This window comes from Mirounga angustirostris, unplaced genomic scaffold, assembly GCF_029215605.1.
Source record: "Mirounga angustirostris isolate CCGP_5_RB_7025 unplaced genomic scaffold, mMirAng1.0.hap1 SCAF_2, whole genome shotgun sequence".
Taxonomy (NCBI): Eukaryota; Metazoa; Chordata; class Mammalia; order Carnivora; family Phocidae; genus Mirounga; species Mirounga angustirostris.
In genome coordinates this window covers 194,350,059-194,376,805 of record NW_026991710.1, presented here as the reverse complement: position 1 = coordinate 194,376,805, position 26,747 = coordinate 194,350,059, and the positions used below count along the sequence as shown (strand labels likewise).

The following is a 26,747-nucleotide window of genomic DNA, read 5'->3' as shown; positions in this document are numbered from 1 at the left end:
TTCATTTCTGGTGACTATATACACATGTAAGTTTTCTGAGGAAAAAAATACATAGTTTTTATAGGTGATCCCTAAAAAAAACCCAACTATGTCACAGAGTTATTAAGATTATAGGAGTGTGTAATGTTGAATACTGCATGAAGGACAACAATGAATTAATGTGTGTGCGTGTGTGTAGTCTCTGCCTTTGTCAGACAGCTTCCCTGTGCACATTACATACATGCCCATTTAACACTAAAAAAAGAAACATATACTTAGCACTTATGTTAACTATATCTTATGGCACACACAAATAATAGAGAGGAAGTGCTTGCAGGCTCATCGTATGCAGATGGAAGGATCGAGGGGAGAGAGAAAGGGAAAGGGATGGAGTATAAACGGGATGATAGAAAGTACAAGAATTCAGAGTTGGATGAAATCATAAGCCTGAGAAGAAAATCTGGTCAGAGAAAGAAAGGTAAGAAAGGGATAGTAAGGAAAGTCCAGCTGTCTCTGACCTATGGAATTAGTTTTATTTAGAATAATAAATTTATTCACTATGACCAAGCAATTTCCCATGCCTTTATACCAGCTAAGCTTAGGAAGTAAGTGAAAATCATCTATTTTACCCTGAACCTATGACAAAAGATGCCCACGCACCACTGCAAGGAGGTCTCAGATGCAGACACAGAACACAAGTCCTTAAAATCACCAAGTCTTAAGGACCATCCTAAAAGCTCTTATAAAAATGAATTAGTTACTTCTAACAGTTTGGTAGAAGATTCTTTCTAAAAAGGTATCTATTGATATAGCTATCTACCTACCTACCTTTCTACCTACCTACATACATACATATAAAAGTGCACGTGTGTGTGTGTGTGTGTGTGTGTGTGTGTGTGTGTGTGGTGTGAGCATCGCCACATAGAATGAGAATCAGGTAAGAAAGTAAAAATTCCTAGGAAGCCTAAAATGAAGTGAAAGAGGGAAATCACAGACTAAGCAAGCACTCAAGTCATATTTACTCTGGGAACAGGTTTGGCTGGTGAACTTGGGCTTTGAAATTGATCAAGTCCCAGGAGACAAAGCCCAGAATTCTCCCAGAGTTGGAGTCTAATGAAAATCCTCACATTAAGCTAGAACCCCCAAAGTCTACAGTGTCCTCTCAATACAAGGGCAAACTGGAAAAAAAAAAAAAAAAAGCTTATGTCCACAGGAGACAGCAGGAGTTGCCATCTCAATATTTCTTCTGAGTGTTAAGAGGGGAAGAAATCTCTTCCTTGTGAGATAATCACAAAAAAAGTTCTCATCCTGGTCTGTGTTCTGAAGTAATCTGCCTGTGCAGTTCAAGCAGCCTTTAACCAAAACCACTTTTGAAAGTGGTCTGTATTTATGGTGTCTGCAGGTGCCTAACACAAATTTGCTCTACAGAAATTCATCCTCAACCCACTTAAATATGGTTCCAAAAAAAAAAAAAAAAAAGAGTCCAAAGTGAAAGATCAAAAAACATATTTCCATTCATGGGAAAATACATTATTTGGGGGATATTTTTACAATACAATCTCACTATGTTGAAAAATGGAGGGGATGCAGAAATTACGGCTACAAAATATTAACATGAACTACAGAGACTTGACGTTAAGGGAACAAAAATCTTACAAAAAAGGTCTGATTTTCTAATTACAGATGATAAAACTGAGCTTCCAATACATAAGTGTTTCAAACAGAGTAAGTGGAATTCAAACCACAAGCCTATCCAAAGCTTTGCTCCCTTAGTCCCTAAGCCATCCTAACCAGTAATTATTAAGATGGTTTATTCAGTGAATGCCACTTGTAACCATGTTGTAGCAGCTTGTGACTAAGCAGTGCTTCTGCCCAGAACTAGAACACACGAAACAAAATTTAAAACAGCAAACACCTATTTGGATATCTAACTGTAGAGGCAGCTAAGGCTTCGGGGGCCATGATCTTGGATAGAAAAAAACTCAGAAAGGTGGGCTGACATTTTGAGCCCTACTCTTGGACGTGTGTGCCAGTTCCTTGATTGGCATCCACGCCAAAAAGAGATTAAAAGTGGGGACTTTTGGCATTCTGTTGGGTTGGAAAGATGAAACATTGAAGTTTGGCACTGAGGGGAAGTCAGGGTTTGAGGACCTTGGATCCTGGAGAGAAGGTTAAGAGAAGAGAAGCAGTCTGACATTTACAGTTTTCCTCTTGCACTTGCTAAATTTTCAAACTGTCCAGGGCAAGAAGCAAAGCAGCCAAGCAAAAATCTGAAAAGTACAGGATGTTTTCAGCAGTAGAGGAGGTATGATTGCTCTCCGATAAATCTCTTTGAGTGAACTGCACTGGAACATGGGTGAACCAGAGCAGTGACCTGTCCCCATTTTAGCTGACTACCAGAGCACAAAGTAAACCCTCTCTGAAAGAAGCAGCCTAATTCAGTTATCATTCTTCATATATTATGTCAGGCACTTCATCAAAAATTTTCTACCATACTTACAAATTAAACTAACAAAACAAAAGCACAGAAAAAGTAGACAATAAAGATAAAACCACAGATAAGCCAGATATTGAAATGGGTATTGTAATCTGCTGTGGCCAGTATGTTTAAAAAAACAGAAGGCAAGGTGAAGAATGTCATCAGGGAAACTGAATTTATTTTAAAAAAACACGCACACAGGAATTTGAGAACTGCAAAACGTAGTAACTGAAAATAGAGAGCTCAATAGATTGGATTAATGGTATTAGGGCAAGGAGAGGATTGGTTCCCTGGAAGGTAGGTCAGTAGACAACATCCAGAGGAAAACAGAAGAAAAGCATAACAGACACAGACAATACAGAGATGTGATGCAGAGACACAGGAGACAGTGAGAAACTCTAACATACATTCAATTGGAGGAGCAAGACTATAGGGCAAAAGGAATATTTGAAGAAAGAGTCTAGAATTTTCTGAAATAATTAAAAAAGAATCAAGCTACAGACTGGAGAACTGCCATGAACTCCAAGCATATTAAACCCAAAGGAAGCTACCCCTAAGAGTGTAACAGGGCTACTGAAATTCAAAGACAGAAAACCTGAAAAGCCAACAAGGAAAATGATTTCTTGTTCAAAGGAATAATAATAAGATTGACATTGGAAACAATGAAAATCAGAACAAGATGGGGAAAAAAATCTTTAAAATATGGAAAGAAAATAAATGCCAACCTAGAGTACTATGCCCAGAAAAAAGTCAGACAATGAAATGCAAAGCAAATACCCTTTGTGATGGTGTCAAAAATGTCAAGTATCTGGGTACCAATAAGGAAGATGTACAAGACCTCTCCACAAAAAGAAAAAATAAGTTTTTATATAACTGAAAGGAATTTTAAAAGACCTAAATAGAAGGCTCAATATTGCTACATATACCAGTTTTCCTTACATCAATCTTTGGATTCAATGCAATCCCAAAATATATAGCCCAGACAATATTAAAGAACAAACCAGAAGTATTTGTGCCATGTATCAAGTCTTTCCATGAAACTACAAAATTTAGGACAACGTTTACACTGGCACTAGACAAAACAGAGTAAAATAATAAAACAGACAATCCTGGGGGCGCCTGGGTGGCTCAGTCAGTTAAGCGTCTGCCTTCGGCTCAGGTCATGATCCCAGGGTCCTGGGATCGAGCCCTGCATCGGGCTCCCTGTTCGGCGGGAAGCCTGCTTCTCCTTCTCCCTCTCCCATTCCCCCTGCTTGTGTTCCCTCTCGCTGTGTCTCTCTCTGTCAAATAAATCAATAAAATCTTTAAAAACAAAAACAGACAATCCTGGAAGGAACTGCATATGTATAGAGAGAACATTTACGGCAAGGTTTAACACTGAGGAGCAGTGATAAAACGTATTACAAAATTAGATATCTAAATAGAAAATATTAATTCTGGTGCATACTCCTCTTGCTATACAATATCAATTCCAGGTTGATTATAAATCTAACTGTGAAAGGTAAAAACAATAAAGTTTGACGACTACCTTCATGACGCTGGGTAGACAAAGATTTCTTAAACAAGATACAAAAAGCTGCAGAGAGCAAAACGGAGTCCCTCCTGTCCAGCAGGATTCTGTGTCAAGCAATGACCAAGCAGTTAAAGGTATGGCAGTTACGACATATCTCGGGGACCAGCATCAGTGGACACCCCAGAACTGATAACAAGCAGGAGCAGAGGAGTTCTGCAGGGGCTCAGGACCGATTAAATCCCTTTAAAAGGGGGAGGATTTGGGCGGCAAACTCTCAGACTCTTCAGACATGACCCCTCTGTGTCTGACCACTTAGAAAAGGCAGCTGCCTGGGAAGGCTCTGCTGATGGATCTCCGAACAGAACTGAGATCCTTCCCTGCTCGGACAAAATAAGCAGTAAGTGCCAGGAACTGACCCGGACCAGACCAAGGCTTTATCTCAACTGCATGCCCACAGATTGACTTCGCGTTTGGTTTCTTAGCTTCCTACACCCTCTGTGATCTTGTTTGTTGTGTGGTTTGTCTTCTGTCCTGCTCTGTGTGCTGTGTAAGAAGCCAACTTCAATCACATGGTGAAATGTCACTGAGTTTGGAATCTGAACCTGCTTTATAATGGTGATTAACTTTGCTTTATGGTTGAATAAAGTTGACGTTGTGGAAAGACACAACTTGTGTGTGCACCTTCATAGCGTGCTCATGACAAAAGCATTAACGATAAAAGAAAAAAAAGTCACTCTACATCAAAATTTAGAAACCATAGCCATTGAATAAAAGAAAAAAAGGCCAGTAATAGGTGGAAGGAAATACTTGCAATATATATCTTATAAAAGTCTGGTGTCCAAATCATGTAAAGAAATTCTAAAAATCAATTAAAAAAAAAAAAGATATACAGCCAAAAAGAAAAATGAGCAAAATATTTGAGCAGGCATTTTACAAAGAGGTTATCCAAATGGGCAAAAAACTTATAAAAATGTGTCCAGCTTCATTATAGTCACCATGGAAAGGCAAAATAAAACCACAATGAAATACTATTACATAACGACCAGAATGGCTAAAATGGAAAAGGTTGACAATACCAAGTATTTGACCAGGATATGAACAAAAAATGGGTTGGGACATTTATTCTCATTTATGAAAGTGTGCCCGTTCCACACTCTGGATCCTGCAGGGCAGTCCCTCTGTCATGGTGCTAGCAATTTCCAAGACTGATAATACCATTCCCTCACCCTGCCCCTGCAGTACTGAGGTGGTTAGGACCTCCCACTGTTGCTAAGTCCCTGGGTGTTTCATGAATACCCACACCTCCTTAAAATAGACCAGTCACTAAATTCTTTTAGATTTGAACATTTCCAGAATCCTCATTGCTATTCCTTTGTAGAGATTTTGGTTTCTACTCCATGCAAAACAGGGAGCAACTCTAGGGCCTTCAATAGAAGAGGGTTGTGGTGTGACTTGCCTTCTAAAAGGATTATTTTTTCTGCTCTGTTGAGAACACTCTATGAGGGGTTAGTTAAGGGAAGGACCAGAGAGACCAGCGAACAGATCACTACCGTAATCCCTGTGAGATCAACCGTGGCTCAGATCAGGACAGGGAACAAATGTGGTTGTTAGATTCTGGATATATTTTGAAGGCTTAGCCAAGCAGACTCTATTCCCAAATATATTTGGGAAAGAAGTAAGTCAGAGATGACTCCCTGGATTTTGACTTGTCCAACTTAAAGCACTTTGTTGCCTCTGACTGAGTTTGGGAAAGCTATGGATATAGCAATCTGATGGGGGCTGAAGGAGAGCAGAAGTTCAGTCTTTGAATATATTAAATTTGAAATGTCTCTCACTCATCTGAGTGGAAATATCAAATAGGGAGTTGAAAAGAGAGTCAGTTATGTTCTAAAGTTAAAAAGAAGGATCTGGACTAAAGACATAAATTGGGGGATATTTGGAACAATGGGACTGGATTACCTCACCGAGAGAGTGAGTAAATACCAGAACACAGGGCGTGAGGTGGAGCCTTGGGCAATTCAATATCAAAAATTCTGGAAGATGAAAAAAAAAATCAGGAAGAAGAATGGCCAGCAGTTCAGGTTCTAACTCTCTTCTGCACTTGTGCACTGGATGGCAGGAAGGGAGCTTCCCTCCCAGCTGGCCATTTCTTAGAGGTTCAAAGAGCACAGTGAGGAGCATGCTTTTGATATGCAAACTAAAAAGTCCAGACCCATATCTCCTCTATCTGATGCTTACACCCCTTGAGGCACTACTCCTTTGCCTTCATCATTCCAAGGCCAGTTACCAGGCAGCCAGGGACCATCCCTGCAGTTTAGAGCCCACTGATATTTTTAAGACCAGCCAGTTCTCACCTGCCCCCCCCCCCAACCTTGCCATGGTTTTCCTTTGGAAATTCCAACAAAGGGTCTTAGTCGCCGATTTCCCCTCACTCCTGCTTTCTGCTATCTCACCAAAGTCTTCCTCTGTGGCCATGCATGGCATGCGATGACCCCTTCCTGTGAGTATAACAGATTTTGTTTTATTGTGTTTCTCTTGTGAGTCCTCTTGTGCCCATATCTGACTGACCAGCACAGAAAAGAACACAGAACAAAAAGTTCTAGTAATTGTGCATTGGCTTTAGCAACATGGAGGTCATTGCAGTCTTGAAAACAGCAATGTATTATTTATATTTAATTACTATGTATTTAGCCAGTAGATATTACATTAATAAATAGGTGTTTAGATGAACTTTATTCTATTTGTGGGCCTCTGATCACAAAACCTTAATTAAGGACTCTGAAGACAAGAGTACGAATCCAGTGATGGAGGTAAAGATTTTGACAGGCCCTGGAGAGCGAACCAGTGTTTTATCAGTAGTTAACATGAGGCAGTACTTGAAATGGGCTCTCTTCCAATGCTGTAAGGTAGACACTATTTCCCCCAATTTATAGTGGAGAACTGAACTCAGAAGTGTTAAGATCATATAGCTAACTAAAGTACAGTGTTAAATTCAAATTCAATTCTGATCCCAAAGTCCAAGCTGTTAAAATACCCTATGCTCTCCAACAATAAAACAAAATAAAATGATTACAAAAGGCACACTCGAATTATCTGAGAATCAAATCTGGGTCCTTGTACTTCCCCAAAATACTATTTCCTGGTAACCTATGCTAAAAAAAAAAAAAACCATAAAACATTCCTACAAGGCTTGGGAAGAAACATCTACTTAATTAGAAAGATGTTTTCAGGCAACTTAAAAAATACCTGATAATTATACATGATCTTGAAAACAGTAATTCTGAAAAACAAAATTCAACTAGCTTTAACATTCAAATTTCCAGTTATAACTGATTTTATTCCTCTTTTCCCATTACACTGAAAATATTTAGAAAAGTTAAATTAAAAAAACCCAGCTACCTAAAGACTTCAATCAGTATTATTGCTTAAAATTAACAGGCTATTTTTTTTTTTAAACTTTGTTAGTAAAAATCTTCTCTAAACCTATTTACCAAGTATATTCGGCTACCCCTAAAGTCTCTTTCCAAACGTGAAAAGTCATTTCCAATGAAAAAGGGTGAATCCTAATATTACCAACATTATTATTGTGGAAAAAGTTTAATATATTAGTCACTAGAATGATCTTCTAAATATATTTAGCAGGTTTGTTTGGCTACATATGAAGTCTGTTTTCAAACCTGACATGTTATTTCCAGTGACCTGAATAGGGTAGTTCCCTGAGAAAGCAGAAAGGTGTAAAGTTTCAATGCAGACTTTCCAAACAGAGAATAAGAACGTATCTAATATATTTTCAGCTTTGAAATGACCTATTCCTAATTTTTTTAAGATTTTATTTATTTATCTTGACAGAGAGAGAAAGAGAGAGCGAGAGAGGGAACACAAGCAAGGGGAGTGGGAGAGGGAGAAGCAGGCTTCCCGCAGAGCAGGGAGCCCAATGCAGGGCTCGATCCCAGGACCCTGGGACCATGACCCGAGCCGAAGGCAGATGCTTAACGACTGAGCCACCCAGGCATCCCCTGATCTATTCCTATTATAGTGTCCTCTGGACCACTGCCCCTGAAAAATCACTGGGCTCCTACTTTAGCAACAGACATTCTCTTGAGTTGGTTTAAAGTAATTAGGATATAGAGTTCAACTAAAAGCTGTGGGAATTCCATTGAAGGCGGTGCACATGAAGGCTTATTATATAATCTTGTTTCTTCCATGTGATGAGCACGTTCTCACTGCCCCTCTGCCATCCACACAGCAGCACTACAGTGCTGGGGGGTCTCCGATTTCCCCTCACTCCTGCTTTCTGCTATCTCACCAAAGTCTTCCACAGGGGGAGATGCTCGTATCTGGTAGTGATGCTGTGCATACTCCATCTGGGAGTAGGGGAGGCTGCTTTTCCTCCGTGAGGACAATGCTGCAGCTGGGGCTGTGCCACGTGCTTTACTGGTGGTGTGAAGCCATCTGAGTCATCCATCTCCGTCAGAGGGTTAGTTTTATCTCATGGTGTGCTATCTGGAAATCAACACAGTCAAGTCGGGATTACGGTATTCTCTCTTATCAGAGTAGCCTGTCATCTGACAACAGCTATTCTCCACTCTTCAAACAGATCTGTGTGAGGGAAAGGAAGAGTGGAACTCTCCATCAATACCAAACTGGTCTCACAAAAAGTACAGCTTGATGGAGAGGAAAGAATGAGCACAGTGAGTTTATGCATTAAGCAATGGAGATGAATCCATTATGAGAAAGAAGTCATGTAAAATCTGACATTTTTCTGTGTCCAACCTCACAGGAAATGTAGAGTAAAAGGAAGATCACCACCAATATATTAAAGAAAATTTTAGATAGAAAAGGTTATCTTTACTTCATGTGGTATTATGTGTCTTCTACCGAAATCTACACTACTTGAATATCTTTCAAGAACATTAGCTTCTCCAAGGTTTTCCCTTCTCTGCTACTGCACTTACTTTTGACACAATTAGCAAGTTTAAGTTCTCACATTCTATAAATGTTTCATACAAGCACTCTCTCTCTCCAAACTAGATTTTTAAACCTTTTGAAGAGTCAAAAGGTCTTATGTGATACATTCATATTACTTAAAAATCAGTACTTCAATAACATCAATCTTTCAGGTAAGTATATAAGGGACACAGCAACTGCAGGCATGAGGGAAAAAAGTGAGAAAATTTTGGGGAAAAAAAATCTAAAAATCATATTGACATAGTGTTACAAACACTGCTACTCCAAATCCATACTTTTCTTCCTTAGAAAGAGAGTTCCAATATTGTTTGAAGTTGCATGTGCTTTATTTCTCAGCCTCTCCTGCAGCTAGTCATGGCCAAAAGAATTCTAATAAGTGTAAGTGCAAATGTACTAGGGATTTCTGAGAAAGCTACTGCTCTTCTGTTAAGGCACCCACTTCCTGTCTCCTTATTCTTTCTTCCTGGACATCAGACATGGTGCTGGAGAGGAAACAGCTTGGTTGCAGCTATGAGTGGAGAAAAACGGAGGAGTCGGACTCTTTGATAGCATAATGGAGCTCCCCGCTGCACCAGTCCTTACCTGCCCATTGGGGAGAAAAATAAACTCCAGTTTGCTTAAGCCACTGCAGCTAGATGTTTGTTACATACAGCCAAATCCCACTTTAACGGATACTCTTAAAGTAGCTGGTGAGATCACCAGAGGCTGAAATAAAATTCTTTTATGGTGTGGCCATAGCAATAAAAAAAAAGAACGTACAAACAGAAAAACAAAAAATACCTCCTTAGCATCAAAGAACAGAAGTGCAGAAGCATTAGGAGAAGGAAACAAAAAAGACAAATATAAAAGCAAATTTTTAAAAAAGTGCAAAGGACACTGCAAATAGAAGTGGTAAGTAATGGTGGTAGGAAGAACAATGGGAAGGAGCCGTGATTATTTCATAGCCAAATGATTAAAACGAGGTTATGTTTAATCTGCTTTAATCAACACAATAAAAATATGAGGTATTATAGTTAAAAGGGCTATTTTGCAGGCATACAGAAAATTCACTTATGAAGATAAACTCATTTCTTTACAATATGGGATAACTGACAATATTGGATACTCTGCTTGTGGAATTCACTTGTTCCCAGCACACTGCTAGGAAAAAAGAAAATAAGAATAAAATCAGTACTATATAATGTACAGTTGATTTATGACATGCAAATAGTTGTGATTCTTGAATAATTTATGGCATAGGACTACTTAATATATAATTAATCAAATGAGTTTAATAGGATGAAACTGAATGTTAAATATGAATTCTGGTTGATGTTTTCAATTATTAAATTCACTGATCATTGTGAAAATTAACTTTATAAGTGTTAGGTTTCAAATACGCCAGAAAGTAATATGTAGTTAATAACTTCAGGAACCAAAATCAAAGAGTCACTTTTGCTTGTGACTCAGTAACTGTTATCTGGCAGTAGTATCTACTAGTAGTCTCCATGTGTGGGGTGTGTCAAACATTTATTCTTGTGGCAAAAAAATTATCCCGACATAAAATGGCTATACCATGTAAAATGGAAGAATATGAAACTGAAAATTTAAATATCAAAGAAGCAAGAAATGGGAAAATATGACCAATTCTAGAAATTAAAATAATATCTCACTAGAAACTCAGTAAGCAAAAATACACTTCATGGTCCAGATTAAGTCTTAAAGGAATACATTAGAACATATGCTTTATTTAATGTCGCTTCTTGCAAATGACATGTCTTGATTTGTATTGTCTAGATTGTCAGGTAAGAATATCTTAGAAATCAATTGGTTCAGCCTCAGAGTAGAACTACTATCGATCAGATTTTAATGACCAGATACAGTCAAGTGCCTTGAGCACAGATAGGTAGTCCACCATACGAATATGGCTAACTCACTGCCTAACAATCCCCCAGATGGCAAATAACATGGCAGAAGTGAATTTAAGGCATTTACCCACCCTGGAGTGGAGGATAATAAACCCACAGCTCCAAGCGGAAGCAAGTAACCTTCAGGGAGAAGGCCTGTCAGGTATAAAATCTTTAATCATTGCAGATTACTACAGCTTGGCCTGTGGGCTCCCGCTCCACAATTTTATAGTCAAGGAAAAAACCCCTAACTGAAAGAGAACTGTATTGTGTTTATAAATAAACTATTATTATATATACCACATCTTCTTTATCCATTCATCTGTGTATGTGTATACACACACACACACACACACACTCACAATGGAATATTATGCAGCCATCAAAACCCCCCAAATCTTGCCATTTGCAAGACGTGGATGGAACTAGAGGGTATCATGCTAAGTGAAATAAGTCAATCAGAGAAAGACATGTTTCATATGATCTCACTGATTTGAGGAATTCGAGGAACAAGACAGAGGACCATAGGAGGAGGGAGGGAAAAATGAAACAAGATGAAACCAGAGAGGGAGACAAACCATAAGAGACTCTTAATCTCAGGAAGCAAACTGAGGGTTGCTGGAGTGGGGGGTGGGTGGGAGGCATGGGGTGGCTGGGTGATAGACATTGGGGCAGGTATGTGCTATGGTGAGTGCTGTGAATTGTGTAAGACTGAAGAATCACAGACCTGTACCCCTGAAACAAATAATACATTTTATGTTTAAAAAAAAAAAAAAGATAGTAGGAAGGGAAAAATGAAGGAGGGGAAATCGGACGGGAGGACGAACCATGAGAGACTATGGACTCTGAGAAACAAACTGAGGGTTCTAGAGGGGAGGGGGGATGGGGGGATGCATTAGCCTGGTGATGGGTATTAGAGAGGGCACGTTCTGCATGGAGCACTGGGTGTTATTCGCAAACAATGAATCATGGAACGCTACATCAAAAACTAATGATGTACTGTATGGTGACTGACATAACATAAAAGAAAAAAAAATAAACTATTATTAGAAAAAGTAAACTAAGGTTCTATATCTCTTACTATTTGATGGTATTTTCCCCCAAATGTTAAGCTGAAACTCTTCCTCCATCTAGAAGGGATTGTATACATTTAAAATTTGTGTTGGACAGAGCTTTTCTTAAGAATGAGTACCCTGTACACTGGCCAATCACATTCTTGGAATCACCTCGAAACATTCCACTGAGTTTTATAATTGCAATTAAAACCATCCATGTGGTATCCGTAAGCACTTGTTGATGGATGAGAAGATGGGCCTCTATGCCATATATTTTATTTCCAGCTGCTTTAAATTTAAATTAGCATGCTTTCCTAATTTCCCATCTTGATGCAATGATGACAAATTCAAGCTTGTAAGGGCCTGGAATCAAACCCAATTTTTGCACAGTCCAGGTGTTCAATTATTCATTAACCTGAATGAAGATATGAAAATATTTCCTTGCTTGCATATTTCTTCCCTGTCACTTCTGAGACTTCTCATCCAACTCTCTCTCTAAATCCCAGGAGAATTTTCTCTCTCTCTTCTAAACACTTCAAGTTGGTCAGGAGTCACTCCCAACCTATTAACACTTGTGACAGTGGGAAGGGGCAAGGCGTATAGACTTCTCCATTGACAGAATTTTTATTTATTTGAAATGTGGTCCTTTAAATTATTTACAAAATATGAACATAAATAACATTTTAAGAGAACCCATCAGCCGTGCAAAAAATGTTGGATATAAAGATACAAATTATTTTAACGTGAGGGGCAACAGATGGAAGACCTCGTACGAATTCAGAAAGTCACTCCATGGCCACATGCTTACATTAATAATTATAAATATTTTAGTCCACAGACCTCTAAAAGTGTTCTTTTGATAAGCATAAAGTATTTTTTTAAATATAAGCGATTTTTTCTTATTTCCAGGGAAGAAAACAAAACAGGAAGAAAAGCAGTGTCTCATCAGAAAAGTAAAAGTTTTCCCATAAATCTTCATTAGAGTCTGTCTTATACTTCATTGGCTGAACTATCCTATGGCAATGTTAGCTGCAAAGAAAGCTAGGAAATAAGTTTATAAATCTTAACGGAGTACATGAAAACTGTCCCATAAAAAAATGAGTCACTATTATACAGAACAACTTTAAGCATATAAAAGCTTCCATCTCAGAATTTTATAGAATTGTCTTCCTCAGATTTTACTTAATACCTTAAATCCTGACACAAGGAAGACAATAACTACTTGGTGAACTAATTAATCAATTTTTTTTAAAGATTTTATTTATTTATTTGACAGAGAGAGACACAGCAAGAGAGGGAACACAAGCAGGGGGAGTGGGAGAGGGAGAAGCAGGCTTCCCGCGGAGCAGGGAGTCTAACGCGGGGCTGGATCCCAGGACTCTGGGATCATGACCTGAGCCGAAGGCAGCCGCTTAACGACTGAGCCACCCAGGTGCCCCTAATTAATCAATTTTATAAAGAGACAGATACAGATCTAACAGTTACTATTGGTATATATAAGATATCCATTTATAGGCAGAATGTATGTAGAAATGTTGTTCTTTGAGTTAACTCTGTTTGAAGTTATAATCATATTCTAAATAATTCTTCAAATCCAAAAACTTGATGTCTTTTCAGCGTACAGTTCACAATGACATACATTTTTATTCTGCCCACAATTATAATCACCAAAATATTGGACTTTAACCAGTATAGCATATAAATAAGAAAAAAATGAGTGGGGAGCAGAGAACAGTATGACTTCACATGCTAATGATCCAGTTTTCTCACAAGAGACATATTTGCTGGTGAGTTGGATGACTAAACCATAATGGGTTACAAAGAATTTCTATTGATATTTGCTTACAATTATAATTGGAAGTGACAAAGAAAATGCCATATACCTACACACACACACACACACACACACAGAAAGCAAGTGAACAGGACCCTCTTCTAGAAAAGAATGCGACCAGAGGGAAAACTGTTCCTTAAGATGCCCTAAATCAAAGAAAACAAGTATTTTTTTTCTCCAAAAATCATTAAGCCAGTATTTAGTGCTATGACATCTATTATAATCAGATGTTGATTCAAGTAGGAACTACCTAATTAAATAAATCACCTGGCCCTACCTAAGAGCAAGTTATTTTGTTGAACAACTAAAGCATTATAAAAGCTAAGGTAAACTATACTCCTCTTTAATTACCAGCCTCACTGAAATCAAGTTTTGATAACTAAACATGACCCAGATATACTTTAACCATGCTCCAACTCCCTGCTGCAAAACATCTGGTCTGATCCAAAACACCCTCTGTTCCACATGTGTAAGAACTTACCTTCTCAATTTCCTGAGTGTCTCATTTTCAAATATTCTTGCTGTCCTTATAAACTCTAGATACGTCCTCGAAAATTTTCTGATTTCAAATTGCAGCAATAGCACAAATCAGTATAACAAAATTATTATAAATTTATACATGTTGCCACACACACAAAAAAGCACTGAAAGTCTGGAAAAAATTCTGATTCTTCACTCTAAATGCACATACCATCTACATACTGTTTATACTTCGTATTTATAGATGCAGTATATATACTAAGTTTTCCAAGCCACAAACCAGCTAATGTTACATTAAAATTGAAGCAACTGTGATGTAAAAGCATCATTTATGCATCAAAATAGTGGGAAGATGTGTTGAGGTACATAACAGAGCCTGGAACCTGGTTTTCCAAAACACTGAAGTTCAAATTTAAATTTACTTTAAGAAAATCTACCCTCACTAAAAATGTTAACATTCTTCATAGAATGCCATTTATATACTGTAGTACAAGGTGGTATAAACAGTGAATAACTCTCGGCAGTGGCAGACATAGTTATTTTGTAAATGAGCAAAAGTTGTTTAAAGTGTGTTTAAAAATATTTAACTGCAAAATATTATAGTAGAGTAGAAAGATGGAATAAAGGAAAAGAAAAGATTGTTTAACTTATCAAGAATAGTATGTATCATGTGTCTGAAATTTTGGTTTATAAGAGAATGTTACCATGTCTATGGGCACATTATCAAGTGGGATACTTTGCATTGGAGTGAAATATTAATCTTTTAATCAGCAGTCGCAGGAACCTTCAAGGGAGACCATGATCCTGGAATTACTGTACATTTTTCCTACTGCACATAGGACAGACCAACTCATGTCAGGGGAAAGCAAAGCACCCAGACAGAAAAAAAAAATGGATTTAATTAACTGAAGTGGTAATAGTTTAAGCTTAGGCTTAGAAAACTAGAAACTGTCCTGGAAAAGACTCCACTGAAGTATGGAAAGCAATGTTCAGTGCACTGCTCATGAAATCATGCAACTTCAGAGAGTCACCTACCAGTGGGTCCAAATGACAGGTATTGAAATCCATGTTTATGATAGGTTGGTGACATTTTGTGAAAATTTGAAAGGTTTTAACATAAATATTTAACTGGAACTCTTAAAATTCAGACAAATGGCAAGTGTTTGGCACTTCACAGACGTATCTATTAAACTCATGTTTGTTCTCCTTCCTGCCATACGGCAGACACTTTACAGAAGTGTAATAAAGTTAAAATCAAGTTTAAAAAAAAAAACTTGGCATACGGAGGCAAAATTTTAGATATTTTCTGCTAGAGGAAGCTTGAGGCAGTTACATGAACATCACCCCCAGTTTAAGAATACAGAAGAGCTTGCACGGTCAAATAAGCACGGCAGGAAAAGTTAACACCAATTTTAAATATTTTCATCTTTCCTTCACTAAGGTAGGTGTCTCCATATGCTACATTATGGTACTATAATTATGCTATGCTCCCCTGGCCATGACACAAGGGTGTGTTTTTCTAAAGTAAAACAGAATTGGTCTCCCAAAGAGCAGGCTCTGCTGCTACCAATGTTTAGGAGGAACAAAAATAATTTGCACTACAATTTATGACATCATTATTTGCTTAATCTGTGTATCTACAGAGCTTCAAATTACTCAATTTTAAGTGTGATGGTCATGACTCATGAGTAATTCTGACCTTAGTAATATTCTAATTTGGCATGGATGGCCACCAATTTTTTTTTTTTTAAGCCCTAGGATTCAAAGAGAACAAACAACAATTCACTATCATCCTCAAATTTAAATCTGGCTCTGAGACAAAAAGATTAGTTTGTTTTTTAGGGAAGTCTTAAGTGTCATGACCCATAAACAAACATGGATCTAAATGAGTATTCCATTTTTCAAAACATAAACTTGGAAGAGGGCTTGAAGAAGGATAAAGTAACTAAATACACACAACAGATGCAAACAAAGAGAAAGAATTAAAAATATTCCATGTAGGCAATGATACTGTAGTAAAGTAAACCATGGTGGTTTAAAAGAGCCTCACATCTGGTATTTGATATTAACCGGCTATTTCCAAGGAACTCTGAGTGAGAGGACATAACAATCCCTTTTCCAGATTATAGGAATTACATCCTAAGATTCATGGCAGCTGTGTGGTCACTTGGGTTAAAAGAGAATCAGGGCCATTTTCTTTAAGACTTCAGTCTGAGTTAATTTGTCAAGTTTATCCCTGATTTGTTTTGAGGGGAGGGAGGGAGGCATTGGAAGAAAAGACTCCATGCAACAGTGTAAACAAGGAGGAAAAAATGCACTATTTTCCAGAGGAAAGGTTATAGGGCTCTTATCAACACATCTCTTTTAGTAAGATAATTATTTGTGCCATCAGAAAAAATGGCATTAAACCTTTGAGCACTAGCTGGCTGAGGAGGTGATAAGCAGTCAGCCTCCCTGGCTCCCAGCTGGTTCCCGGAAGTGTGGCCCTTCTCCGTGGGACACCCACTCATGTATGTGAGAAGCTTCCAGAACAACCACAATGTCAAATGTGCTCTTTCCTTTTAGAAACTTTTCATCTGTTTCAAGTACTTCAAGTTGGAAGCAAAAGTATTATTAATTTCATGAACGTTTCCTCCACATAGAAAGGAATATTAAATATGCAATGTTATTTTAATCTTGTTTCTAACCCAAAATATAAGCATGGCACTTTTAACAGAAAAAAATAGTATAAGAATAAAAATGACTGTGAAGGAAATACATTAAAATTTAAATTTGAAAATGTATCAGCACTTAAATGTAAAGCTGCATTTTATATCACGACATACAGTTCCAGTCCTGAAATAAAAATATGGAAAATCACTTTAAAAAAAGATAGCAGTATCTGCATATAGATTTGTATAGATAATCTACATGGATATGTATGGATTTGCATAGATGATGTATTATCTAATTCTTTATTCATTTATAAATAGGCTAAAAATCTAGTGTCAGTCTTATCTTTTGGTCCAGATTGAGTCAGGAATACATTCTCAGTTTAGAAATATGGTTTCTGATCAGAAGTTCCTAAAATACTTCAACTAACATCTGTATTTGAATCCTAAGGAAGTGAACTTTCAACATGTTATTGAAGAAATAATATATTGTTAGCTCTTAAAGAGCCAGAAGCTGTATATACCACTCATTTTGAATTTCCTCTTCTTTGTCTGCTCGCACACCTCCAGCACCACCTGCCCCCATCACCATCAAGTTTCTGCACCAAGGAATTCATAGTGTTTACTGACGGTCTGGCAAACCAGTAATTAGAACCATCAAACAAAATCAACTACTATGAGCAAATGAGGGCACTCAAGTAAATCAGACTTACTCTAGAGTAAAGTATCTAACTCCATGATTCATCTCAATGACCACACAGGACAGACTTTGCTGGTTCTCATTCTGGAAGAGTACCCCAAAGAAGCAGAGCAATTACATTTTTCTAAACAAATTTACACAAGTTTACCTCTTGCATATAACATTCTACCACTATATTTTCTTTATATTTTATTTGTCAAAATGGTATTTTTAATATTTTAGATCTTCTGGAATGGTTTCCCTGTAAATGTAGAATGTATATTTTCACAGTGTCCACCTAATTTATTACATTAATAATATAAAGACTTGAGAGGTTTACACACTGAAGTAGCAACATCAGTCTGTTTCTTTAATAGAGATTTAGACTTTAAAGTATTTAAGCTTTGGGGCGCCTGGGTGGCTCAGTCCATCAAGTGTCTGCCTTCAGCTCAGCTCATGATCCTGGGGTCCTGGGATGGAGTCCTGCATCAGGGGCCCTGGGCTCCCTGCTTGGCGGGGGGGTCTGCTTCTCCCTCTCCCTCTGCCCCTCCCAGGGCTCATGCTCGCTTTCTCCCTCTCTCTCTCTTAAATAAATAAATAAAATCTTTAAAAAATAAAGTATTTAAGCTCTGAAGTATTCAGGATGTTCATATGAAATTACATAGCGTTATAAAACTCCTGTGTGTACCCAAATCCTTTTCACCCAATGACTTAAGTACAGGGCACTTTCAGGGATGACCATCATCCCCTGTTCCTTGACTTGGTCGTCTGTGGCCAGAGCTGTTCCACTCAAGGAAAGACACAAACCCAGGCACCTGGGAGAGGTGGAAACATATTCTAAGCCAATCTATAATACCTAGCCTCCATACACTGAGTGATTTAACACCATGGATTTTCCCCAACTTTCTCAAAATCAAATATCAATATTACCTCCCCTTTCCCTATTTTAGAAATCAGGAAAATTGTCAGTAAGCTTATAATACAAATGTAATAAATTAGGTGGAAGGTGCTGGAGAATCACTCTGAAGTCTATCACAGTCTTCAAATGCCTAGGACCACAGTACTTATGTCTGTGATGTTTTTCTGACAATAAAACCTATCTATTTAACAAAAATTTACAGAATTTGATAGCTCATTTCTGCCCCCCCTCCTCTAGTCTTACTGTTGGCAGGAGTATTTTTAAGAATATTTTAAAAATAAGGAATTGCTGGGGCGCCTGGCTGACTCAGTTGGTGGAGCATGTGACTCTTGATCTCAGGGTCTTGAGTTCAAGCCCCACACTGGGCATAGAGGCCTCTTAAAAAAAAAAAGAAAAGAAAAGAAAAAAAAAAGAAAAAGGAGGAATTGCTAGGACACGTTAGGGTTATCAGTCCCTCTCACTCTCACTTTCTTGCTCTTTAATTGCTAGCTGAACTACAAATTAGTGTATAGGCTATAGAGAATATAATAATATCATATACTCTGATTTTTTTTAATATTCTTTTTCAGTGGATTGTCCAAAAATATTTAGCTAGCCAAGAAAGAATACATAAGCCATGGCTGGCAGTTTGAAGAGTGATTAAGGTAGGGGGAAGGAGGGGCAGTGTGTGTGAGTGTGTGTGTGTATGTGTGTGTATCTAAGCATGACCACTGTTTACACTGCTTGCTCTGTTTGGTATGTGAGCCATAAAAGAAAAATGTCTGTTATTAATATGTTTTATAAATGTTTCCAGATAGCACAGCGATGGGTGCTTACATAAGTCCGCAGTGGTCATCACTATCCATCAGAAATAATCAGGAGCATATAGTGGGGCTCACATACCATATATGGGTGGCCCATGGAGAGAGAAGAGCAGTCACTGACAGACGCTTCAAGGAAGGGTGCAGCTGAAAGTGGCTTCGGGGAAGCTTGTGGCCAGCTTCTAGTTCTCTTTTTCAGATACTTCTGCACAATAATGCCAAATTAAGCTCCTTAAGACACCACCTCCAGCCTATCACTCAAGAATCTTCAGTGGCTCCTGTTGTTTTCAACCACGATCCAAAGTTAGGTCCTACTCCTTGGTTTCTTACACCTTCTACAAGATTCCGCTCTGTTTCCCTTACAGCTCTGGACTCTTCAGCCCAAGTCGTACCCTCCCCGCTCAGCTCCCCAAGCTCCCTCTTGATGGCACTGACCTTACTGCCCCTGTACTTTGTTCTCACACTTCAACACCCGAAATATTCCCCCTCCTTTGTTTCTGTAACCAGCATCGACTTGTTTTCTGCAGCTGACCGAACGCCAGTCCAGCCTTTCCATGCTTGTCCATGCAGCCACCGGGGGCTTACCCAACAACTTCTGGTAAATCAGGAGACTTGCTTACCACAGCTCTGACACTGTCTGCATTTACAGTGTAACCCATTTCTGGTATTTTAAATGAGTAAGCTTCTTGTTCCTCACAAAGGATCCCATGCTTGTTATAGACAGGAATCACTCACTCGACTCTTTGGGCATCACTCACCGCACTGTCATTTCCTGCTTAGAGTTGAAGTTGCCACGAGTGAGAATTCATTAAAATACTCTTGAATTGAAGTCGATTTAAATGCGAGAATGTGGAGTAAGACATCCATAAATCTGATACTAACAGGTAAGCCGTGTGAGCAGCAGAACCATGGCCTCCTTCCAGAGTCCCTCAGTTTCCCCTCCAGGTGGTCGCTGGGGGAAGCCTTTGGAAAAGAACCACGTTACAGTCCAATCCCGTACCCTTGCCCTGGGGACTGTGCTAACTTCAGATCCCAGAATTCTTCAGGAAACTCAGTGCCTATATATACATTTTAAATGTAGCCAACATAAAACCAACCCCTCACAGGGCTGATCTCATAAGTAAATACATTACTATTTCTTTAATGAAACTTAGAAATATTCACATTTAGAGGATAAATACTATAAACAGCCTTTCATTAGATCAGATCAGGGTTATAGCCCAAGTAATTTATGAAAATGAGCTTCTGGATTTCAGAACTGCACCAATGCCTCCTCGCACTTGAACGCCACTACATGATCGGTACCAGGAAACGGTAAGAATCTACCAGCGAAAGGTATTTCAAGGCATCCAATTGGCTGACTTTATGATGGACGTCCAGTAATATAGTGTCTTCTTTCTCTTACAGTTAAACTACAGACTCTGAAAAAGAGTAAATCCACCACCTGAATAACTTACATGAGGAAATTTCAGAAGAAACAATTATATAAATCTATATTATTTACTGTAAATTTTAGAATTACATTATAAGATAAATGAACTATCATCCCTTGTTTAAAGTTCTCTGTTATATCTCTTTTTTCTACTGTGAAAAATCAATGATACCTTAACACAATTTATACAGATCTGAACTCACAAATGTGCCTTCTGCAACAATTGTAGGACTAGGTAGTATTTATAGAATGCACATCTACCAGAAATAATGTAACTGGTACAAGATGAAACATTGTATGACTGGAAATCAGTGGAACTGTAATGCTTCTACCAACCACAGTTCATTCTTTCCAAATCCAATTATTCCTGAAAGCTCACTTTGCATAGGTGAGACTGTAGGCTTTCACTTAAGTTATATTAGTGCAACTTGGAAAAACTGTGTGATTGTCAGGAATTCTAGTTAGAGTTCTTGTTATGCAGTCATTCTTGCAAGGCTACTACGGATTTAGGCCATTTGTGACCACCCTTTGATCAGGGGGGCACCACATGGTAAGGCCTGGAAGAAAATACAAGTTTATTTCAGAGTTGTCCAATTGTAGGGAATTGGGACTTAAATAAATGAAAGTGGATAGGCTCTATGTGCAGAGTACCTCTTCTCTCTGCCTTCTTGCCCACAGCTACAACTTGCAGGAAGAAAGGAATATATATGGCCTTGGGTCTTTCACAAACCCAGAAGGCCCAAACCCATTATCACACTTTTCTAACATACGGGCTGCAAAAATTTTTTAAAGAGAGAAGCGAAAGAAAAAAGCTCTATCCTTGCTCCTGGCTAAGTCACTTGAGTCTTGGGTTTATTATCTTTAATGAAATATATTAACATCCATCTCAGAAAGATGTAGTGATAAACAAACTTAACTTGTATAGCTCTCAGCTTGTCATGCTCTCTTCATGGCACACAGAGATGCTCAGGATATTGCAGAGGAGACCTAATTATTATTGGAATGCCTACTCCATATACAGAGGTATGACTGGTCCCCAGGGAGTGATCTGAACCTGTAAATACCCCTACAGCTGCCAAAGACACCAGTGCCAGGAGCCCAGGTGACCAGCCTCTGAGTCCCAAAACATCCTAGAAAGAGCTATGTAACAGAACTCCTGGTTGATCCCATGTTGATAAGGAGGCCAAGACCCCCATCTCAAGAGCCTCAGAACTGGAAGGCCAGAAAGAAATCTCCCCAATCCACCACCCTCCACCTTCTCAGATCAATTCAGACAGACAAGAATAGAGACCCACTGGCCCTAAAGATGTGCCACTGATATCAGGAACTGCTTCCTACAAAGCAGTTTTGATGATACTTGATTCTTTCTTTTTTTAAAGATTTTATTTGATAGAGAGAGAGACACCACGAAGCAATTTTGATAATAATTGATTCTTAGTTTTTTTAAAGATTTTATTTATTTATTTGACAGAGAGAGACACACAGTGAGAGAGGGAACACAAACAGGAGGAGTGGGAGAGGGAGAAGCAGGCGTCCCGCGGAGCAGGGAGCCCGATGCGGGGCTCAATCCCAGGACCCTGGGATCATGACCTGAGCTGAAGGCAGATGCTTAATGACTGAGCCACCCAGGCGCCCCGATGATAATCGATTCTTGAACAAATGACAGCCCATCAGGTGTCCACAATTCAGAAGAAAGAATACAAAGAAGTAGAAACCAAAATGAAGGATGAATTGAGTTTTTTTATGTCCCAAACCATAGATCCCCAGCATCATTCAGAGTTGGGTCAGAAATCTCTTACAAGAGAGGAGGCTTACAGAACACTTCATCATATACTCTACGGCAATTCGTAATCATAAAAACTGTAGACTTGCCATGAAAGAGTAGATACTTGGGAAAAGGGGACAAGAATCCAATCCTTCCATTATAATCCTTTGCCCTCCTCAGTAAGGGGCTCTTAGGGACTGAAACTCTGGGCCTCCAACATAAATTGATGCAGAGTGAGGTGAAGTCACAAGAGAGTTCCCAGGTTTCCACTTTTCACAGACATTTCATATTTCCCTACTACTGAACCTCCTTTCCAGAGATTGCTGCCAGAAAGTATGGACATTTGCAGTACATCAGAGAAATGTCATGGGTACCGCGACATGAAGCACAGAGAAAGCCGCAAGTCAATGACTACATATTACAGTTGCATTTATGGCCTAATTTAGTGGAATAAAATTTACCTCTCCATTTTCAATGCAGAGCAGTAGAATATGCAGACTGTTAATTTTCCTTTTGGGATTGTTAATAGTACTTGTCAAATGCTCAAATACTTTAAGGATATTACACAGTTTAAGTCCTGTTGATCCTAGGCAATTATTTTCCTCTAATGGGATGTAAATTTGTAAAGCTTAGGGGCGCCTGGGTGGCTCAGTCGTTAAGCGCCTGCCTTCGGCTCGGGCCCTGATCCCAGGGTCCTGGGATCGAGCCCCACATCGGGCTCTCTGCTCAGCAGAGAGCCTGCTTCTCCCTCTCCCACTCCCCCTGCTTGTGTTCCCTCTCTCACTGTGTCTCTCTCTGTCAAATAAGTAAATAAAATCTTTAAAAAAGAAAAAAAAGAAAAAATAAATAAATAAAAAATTTGTAAAGCTTATTTTGTTTCTCCAAAGAGTTTTTAGACTAGTAAAATCTCAAGTGATTTATGGAATAACACTGTCATCATCCATCAACGATCCATGAAAAACAGTCTCTGCTCTTCTCTGCAATGCCCTAATCCTGCAAGTAGGACCCACATTGTCCCACGATTAAAATATTGATGCCAAGGTTCATTTTTTCCACTCCCTAATCTTTCTTATGAATTAGTCAACAAATCTATGGTTTCTTCCTCTGTGACAGCTTTGGCTTCTGTTCCCACTGCCTCAACTCTGCTCTCTTCATCACTTCCCTTCTAAAATACTGTTGTTGCTTCTTCACTAGACCATGCCCCCAGCAAATCTTTATGACCTCTAATCAATCCCAGAAATGATTTCAATACTTTTCTTATTACCTGTGTCTTTCAGGTGCTCAGAGCATGAATCACCCTCCGTAACCCACCTTAAAGTAGCTTAGATCATATGCAGTGCAACCCCACCCATCTCCAAAAACTTATTCATAGTTAAGATTCTTCACTGTTATTCTATATAACCCCTTGCCTTCGTACCTTCTCACCCCATCCACGACATGAAAGGGATTCATGCGCTTGATATAGTCTAGTCATCTGCTGGAAATTCTCACCCAAGTTATAGCCCACGTTTTGCCTCATGCCAAGGCACTCAGACCAAGTAGGCCACATGGCTGACTCTCTTGCGCAAACTTCAGGACACAGACAATGCTTTGGTACCATTCCCCTAATACCTCACGGTATTTTTTGTGCTTAAGCCTTTATTTTTTCTATTTGAGTTGTAAGCTCCTTGAAGAGAGGAAAAATGGCTTATGTCTTTTAACATGCTCCATGCCTAACAGATTACCCTGCAAACTCAAGTTACATAATGAAGATGCCAAAACCAATGAAATTAGTCATTGTTACACACCACAGATCGGTGCCTCTAAAACTGTCATTGTGCATGAGAATGACTTAGGATGTTAGCTAAAAATGTATATTCCTAGACCCAAATCCAAAGATTTGGTTGGTCTCAGGTAAGGGGAATAAAATTAAAGACCTCTAGGGAATTCTAATGCAGTTAACACACACATGGTATTTTGAAAAACATCATCACTGATTAATCTGAGACAGTAAATACAAATAAAAACAAGTACAAAAGTATGCAGAATTATAAACAGTGGAGAAAGAAAATCTGGCATGTTGCAAACTAGTTGCCATTATTAGGAAGTTTTTTGTGATAGTAACCATAAACCATATGTGCTTTTACTATTTTCATTTAAAATAGCTATTCTCATTAAAGTAATTAGTGTTACGATTAAACTAATCTTTTTTTTTGCATTTAAGCTATAAAGTAGGGATATTTGAAGTTATTTATGTAAAGCAGAAAATAAGTTATACTTGCTCATTCAATAATATTTGATCTTCTAGATTATTCCCTTAGTTGATACAAGATTATAAATCTTTAAGCTTTCTTTTGTTGACTTTAACACAGGCATGTGCAACATAAGACATGCTCTCCTTGAATTCATTGCTCTAAAATATATAAGGATCTAGCTATTTATACTCCCTGCTAGCCCACTTTTTGGAATAAAAATATACTATACATAATTCTCCCTTTTTAAATTATAAACAATTTTTTCTTTTAAAAATCAAAACTCCCAACTCCAACCAATCAGAGTGAACTCTACGCAATCTCATGTGGGCAAATGATTGCATTTAGCCATCTAGTGCTCTTTCTAGGTTTTGCAGGTTTTTTAGTTGGATGATAATTTTAAATATTTCCTCTTTTTCCCATCATGCCTACTTAATTTTAATTATATAATAGGCAGTACTTTGCTTGCCTAACTTTTCTGATGTTGGCTTCCTTGCACTAACAGGAAACATTTTGGGATCTTTTAGTAAGTCATATAACTACGAATAATTAGAAAAAGGAACCTAATAAATGCAAATGTAAGTCAAGGAACAAGGAAATCTTGTTTGTATTTGTGATTTTACCTCCCATTTTTTTGTATGGCTTTGGGGGTGTGGTGAAGGACTGGATGGCTAAGCTCGGTTTATAGTTTGTGAGCTGTTTTGTATTTTTTAAACATAAAAATACTTCCTAAGTGTAAATTACCAAAACTCTGCATTTGTCAAAGATTTTGTATATTTAGTGTCTTTTATTTACCTTCTGAAATCTCTTCTTGGGGCTTCTGTAGTTCACAGGAAATTAATAATCAGTTCCTCTCCAAGCTTTACCTCCTCATGAGTCACTTCTTTAGGCCACTAGGGAGAGACATGGAGTCTTTGGGCCACGTCTCTTGGGAATCTCATGGCAAGGGCATAGCAATTTCGCTAAAGGCATTAAAGACACTTGCCCTGTGAAGCCTTCACTCAACCAATGAGGAACATCTTAGTGCAGAAATAATATACTGTCTTATGGGCTGTGGCACTCAGAGATCTAAAGTGATGTTTCATCAAGTGAAAAAGAGTCCCTATCACATCCAGAATATCAACTCATATTCACCATACAGGATATAAAAGATGGCTAAATATGAAAAGCGAATAAAGATACATAAAGATTTTCACAGCAAAAGAAAGATTTGATTACATCACCAACGAATATGATTTTGAAGATGAAAAATAAATTAACTTGAACCTCCAACCGCAAGCCCATCCATAACACACATGCATGCGCACACATGGGCACATTCATTCAAAGCTGACCCAGCAGGGAGTGACTCTCATACAGGCTTTTGGCTTCTCAGGAAAGACTTCTCATTTTACTTCCTTCTTCACACTTTCCTATTATAAACTCAAATAAGTTACCACAGGCAATAACCTGCTCTCAAACAGGTTACGTGATCTCTTTCACCAGCCACCTCTCTCTGGGTGTTGCCTTACTAAGTCATACTTTTAATAATTTGACTCCTCAGAGACAGAAAGTGAATAGATATCATGATATCCAAGGCATTCAAATTACAGGAAGTGTTAATGGGTCTTAGGCTACATTTTTGTGTCATTTAAACACAGGAGAACATTCTCATGATAACAGTTCTACCAACATTAAGTATTTGTGTTGAAAATTATTTTACAAATCACATAATACACTCTGTTCTGCAATTTAACACATTTTTTTGTACTCTCAAGGTTTTTTTTCCCTTGACCCCTATATTGAATTACAAATTCTGTTTTTTTAATGATTTATCCCCCAAATTTAAAATTTAAAGGTAGTTTGTTTTTTAAAAAAAATTATTCTTCTCAATGGTAAAACGTGTTTCAAAATATAACTGTGAAGGCAATTCAGTTTCTACACATTCAACATATGTTAATCAAGTCACCTCCCAGTTGACAGTCACACACCACTGGCCAGGGGTTGAAATAAAGCATTGCATTCTGTACCCAGTCAGGGGTACTGCAAGTCTTTGAAAAGAGGCGTCCCATAGAGTATGTCCAATACAAAACTTCT

The 26,747-nt window shown here is 38.3% G+C and overlaps 1 protein-coding gene across 1 annotated transcript in view; it reads right to left on the bottom strand.

Moving 5' to 3' along the window:
* Positions 1 to 26,747, bottom strand: part of VEGFC (vascular endothelial growth factor C) — a 104,872-nt gene that overhangs the window by 76,763 nt on the left and 1,362 nt on the right. The gene's annotated exons all lie outside the window — the stretch shown is intronic.